The 5,246-nt window shown below is 41.6% G+C and overlaps 1 non-coding gene across 1 annotated transcript; it reads right to left on the reverse strand.

Annotated features, from left to right (window-relative positions):
- Positions 1-437: 437 nt before the first annotated feature.
- Positions 438-544, reverse strand: LOC131224456 (small nucleolar RNA R71). The gene has a single exon (XR_009160939.1). It is a non-coding gene; the product is annotated as a small nucleolar RNA R71 (small nucleolar RNA).
- Between the last annotated feature and the right edge of the window lie 4,702 nt (positions 545-5,246).

Consider the following 5,246-nt stretch of genomic DNA (forward strand, 5'->3'; position numbering starts at 1 on the left):
ATGGTGAGAACCAACCTCTTCTACCTCAACCCTGGGTGGAGGACATTCAGGATGAGAATGAGGTGCATCAGGCACCCCCGCCTCGTACTTTACGAGATTATTTACAACCAGCGGGGGTGAGTACGCCCTCATGCATGATTTTTTCTAAAAATACAGGACATATGGACATCAAGCCAGGGGTTATCTAACTCCTTTCTAAGTTCCATGGGCTTGAATCTGAAGAACCATATCTACATTTGAAAGAGTTTGATGAGATCATAGCCACTTTATATTTTTAAAATGTGTCTGAGGACATAGTCAGGCTGAGACTCTTTCCTTTCTCCTTAAAAGAGAAGGCTAAGACATGGTTACATTCACTGCGTCCTAGATCCATTGGCACATGGAATGATATGCAAAGAGAATTTATAAAGAAATTTTTTCCACATCATAAAATGATTACCCTTAGAAAAGCAATCATGAACTTCACCTAGAAGGAGGATGAAACATTTTACCAATGTTGGGAAAGGTTCAAGGATTTGGTCAGTTCATGCCCACAACACGGCTTTGAAACGTGGCGCATCACAAATTTTTTCTACGATGGACTGACATCTTCCATGCGCCAAATGGTCGAGACAATGTGTAATGGAGAATTCATTAATAAAAATGTTGACGAGGTATGAGATTACCTCGATAGTCTTGCTAAAAAAACACAATCATGGGATTATTACCCAAAGTCAAACACCACGTCTAGGCCGACTTAATTAAAGGAGAAAGGTGGATTGTATCTCTTGAAAGAAGAGGATGATCTCAAGTATAAAGTGACTATGCTCATAAGAAAAGTTGAGGCCATGGAAGGAAAGAAAGATAAGGTTAATGAAAGTGTTTGCGGCATTTGTGATTGCAACATTCATACAACTGAAAATTGTCCTACAATACCTGCCTTCCGAGAAGTGTTGAATGAACAATCCAATGCCGTAAATAATTATCAAAGACCTTTCAATGGACCAAACTCTAATACGTACAATCCTGGTTGGAAAAATCATCCAAACTTTAGTTGGAGAAATGGACAAACTGCTACCCCTCAAGGTTTCTTCAATCAAAATCCAAATCAGGGGAAACCTCAAGAAGAACCGGTTCAAAATTCCATGCAAGAGCTGACCTATGCAATGCGAGACTTTATGCAAAAGATGGATTCATGTATGACGGTTATAAAAAAAGGGATGCTTCCTGCACAACCGCTCCCCAATCCTAAACTGCAGTACGAGATAAGTAATCCCAGCTCTTCAAATCAAATGGAGCACACTAAATCCATCACCACTCTTAGGAGTGGGAAGATCATTGATAAAACCCTTCCGGTTAGGCCCGAAAAGCCTCAAGAACCAGAAGAAGACAACAATGATGGATCTAGTGATGCCCCACAAAAATTAGAACCGGAACTTATAGAAAAGCCAGTTGCTCCATTTCCCCAACGGTTGGTTGTACCAAAACCTCTCTCTAACTCTCAGGATATCCTAGAGGTGTTGAAACAAGTGAAAGTTAACATTCCTTTACTTGATGTCGTAAAACAGATACCTTCATATGCTAAATTCCTGAAAGACTTATGCACGACCAAACGATGGTAGAGTATTCAAAAGAAGATCTTCTTGACTGAGAAAGTGAGTGCCATCCTAAAGCAAAACGTTCTACAGAAATTCAAAGATCCTGGTAGCCCAACCATATCATGTGTAATTGGGGACCATCGAATTGATCATGCACTTCTTGACTTAGGAGCGAGCATCAATCTGATTCCCTACTCGGTATACAAACAGTTAGGTTTGAGTGAATTAAAACCCACCCTAACCACACTACAACTTACTGATCGCTCTGTTTATGTACCAAGAGGGATAATTGAGGATGTGTTGGTTCAAGTTGATAGATTTTACTACCCTATAGATTTTATCATCCTGGACACCGAACCCATCAATAACATGAGCACTCAGATTCCCGTCATTCTTGGTCGCCCATTCCTTGCCACTTCAAACGCAATTATCAATTGCAGGAATGGTGTCATGACTATGTCCTTTGGGAATATGACATTGGAGTCAAACATCTTTTTCAATAACGGCAGAAACTTAGAGGATAATGACGATTTCCACGACATTAACATGATTGACTCTTTAGTGAAAGATACGACACCTCTGACCTTATCCTTTGACCCTCTAGAGACGTGCCTGGCCCACTCTCATGATTTTGATGATGACATGATTAGGGAGACGTGTGCCTTGCTTGATACTGCACCGGTACTTGAAGTTAACCGGTGGAGGCCACAATTTGAAGAGTTGCCCCAAACTGATGTAGTGCCTCTACCGTCTAACCTCAAGCCGCCGAAGCTTGACCTAAAACCTTTGCCCTCTGATTTGAAATATGTCCATTTAGGTCAAGATGAGACATACCCGGTGATGATCTCTGCCCACCTGGAGAAAGAACAAGAGAGTATGCTTATATCTACTCTCATTGAGCATAAGGGAGCCCTTGGATGGACGATAGCAGACCTCAAGGGAATCGACCCCTCGATTTATACTCACCGTATATATCTTGAGGATAATGCGAAGACCGCTCGGCAATCACAACGTAGACTAAATACAAACATGAGGGAAGTGGTTAAGGCTGAGGTTCTTAAACTATTGGATGTGGGTATCATATATCCCATATCTGATAGTCAATGGGTGAGTCCAACTCAGGTGGTTCCTAAGAAGTCCGGGATCACCATCATAGCCAATGCCAATAATGAACTCGTGCCAACTAGAGTTACTACTGGTTGGAGAATGTGCATTGACTATAGGAAGCTGAATACCGTCACGAGGAAGGACCACTTTCCTTTGCTCTTCATTGATCAAATCTTGGAAAGGCTAGCTGGTCATTCCTATTATTGTTTCCTTGACGGGTATTCGGGCTACAATCAGATTGAAATCGCTCCTAAGGACCAAGAAAAGACTACATTTACATGTCCCTATGGCACCTTTGCCTACAGAAGGATGTCATTCGGATTATGTAATGCCCCTGCCACCTTTCAGCGATGTATGATAAGTATCTTTTCTGACATGGTGGGAAAATATCTAGAGATCTTCATGGACGATTTCTCTGTTTTCGGTTCATCTTTCAGCGAGTGCTTAGAAAGTCTTAAATGTGTGCTGAAAAGATGTAAAGAAAAGAACTTGGTACTTAATTGGGAGAAGTGTCATTTCATGGTTCATAAGGGAATTGTCCTTGGACATATTATCTCGTCTAAAGGAATCGAGGTGGATAAGGCAAAAATCGATCTTATCTCTAACCTACCTCCACCCAAGAACATCAGAGATGTGCGATCCTTCTTAGGACACGCAGGGTTTTACAAATGATTCATAAAGGACTTTAGTCTCCTCTCTCGTCCTTTATGTAATCTTCTGCAAAAGGATGCACCATACGAGTGGACTGAGCAATGCCAGGAAGCTTTCACCAAGCTTAAGGGCATGTTAACCACTGCACCTATCATGCAGCCACCCGATTGGAGCCTTCCTTTTGAGCTTATTTGCAATGCTTCTGATTATGCTCTTAAAGCGGTTCTAGGCCAGAGAAAAGATAAGAGGCCCTACGTCATTCATTACGCAAGTAGAACTTTAAATTCTGCCCAAGTGAACTACTCGACTACGGAAAATGAACTCCTAGCCGTAGTATTTGCTTTGGATAAATTTAGGTCCTACTTGATCGGATCCAAGATCATTATCTACACAGATCATGCGGCACTTAAGTATCTTCTTTCTAAGAATGATTCTAAGCCCCGCCTGATACGATGGATCCTTCGACTCCAAGAGTTTGATTTGGAGATTAAAGATAAAAAGGGAGTAGAGAACGTAGTGGCGGACCACCTTTCTCGCCTTAATACCTCTGATTCCCTTGAGGCGACCCATATCAATGACATGTTCCCTGATGAACAACTGTTTAGAGTTTCTCATTCACCTTGGTTCGCTGATATTGCTAATTATCTTACCACAGGTTCCATACCGACACAGTGGACTGCACAAGATAAGAAGAAATTCTTCACCGAGGTGCGCAACTTTTTCTGGGATGATCCATATTTGTTTAAATATTGCCCAGACCAGATCTTAAGGAGATGTGTGCCAGACGATGAGCATCAGAGTGTCATCTCCTTCTGTCACTCACAGGCCCGTGGTGGTCACTTTTCTTCTAAAAAGACCACGGCCAAGATTTTACAGTGTGGCTTTTATTGGCCCACTATGTTCAGAGACACTTACGAGTTTTACAAGGCTTGTGAGCATTGTCAAAAATTAGGAGCATTATCCCGTCGAAATATGATGCCTTTGAATCCCATTCTTATCATAGAAGCATTTGACTGCTGGGGCATCGATTTCATGGGACCATTCCCCCAATCATTTGGAAATTTGTATATTTTTCTTGCCGTAGATTATGTCACTAAATGGGTCGAAGCAATCCCGTGCCGAAATAATGACCATCGCATGGTCATTAAATTCTTAAAAGAGAACATCCTTTCGCGGTTCGGGACGCCTCGATCCATCATTAGTGATGGGGGCTCACACTTTTGTAATAGACCATTCGAGAGCTTAATGAAGAAATACGTTATCTCTCATAAAGTGAGCACCCCATATCATCTACAGACAAGTGGACAAGCTGAGATTTCCAATAGGGAGATCAAACATATCCTAAAGAAAACGGTTAACTCTGATCGTAAGGATTGGTCAAGCAGATTGACCGATGCCTTATGGGCATACCGTATTGCTTTTAAAACCTTAATTGGAACGTCTCCCTTTAGACTTGTTTATGGGAAAGCTTGTCACTTGCCTGTGGAGTTAGAACATAAAGCGTATTGGGCGATAAAAAATCTGAATTTCAATTTGGACAACGCTGGCTCGCTTCGTTAACTTCAATTAAATGAACTTGAAGAAATCCGGAACGATGCGTACGAGAACTCGAGAATTTACAAAGACAAAATGAAGGCGTTTCATGACCAACATATTCTACGGAAATCATTCACACCTGGTCAGAAAGTCCTTTTGTATAATTCTCGATTACATCTCTTTCCAAGTAAGCTTCGATCTCGTTGGACCAGCCCTTACATTGTGGTCACTGCGTATCCTCATGGGGCCGTCGAGATAAGAGATCCTGACAATGGCAAAGAGTTTAAAGTAAATGGACATCACTTAAAGCAATTTGTCGAGAAATTTGATTCAGAGGACATATCCATACCTCTGACTGATCCTGTTTACCAGGAT

The sequence above is a fragment of the Magnolia sinica genome, chromosome 13 (assembly GCF_029962835.1).
Source record: "Magnolia sinica isolate HGM2019 chromosome 13, MsV1, whole genome shotgun sequence".
Taxonomy (NCBI): domain Eukaryota; kingdom Viridiplantae; phylum Streptophyta; class Magnoliopsida; order Magnoliales; family Magnoliaceae; genus Magnolia; species Magnolia sinica.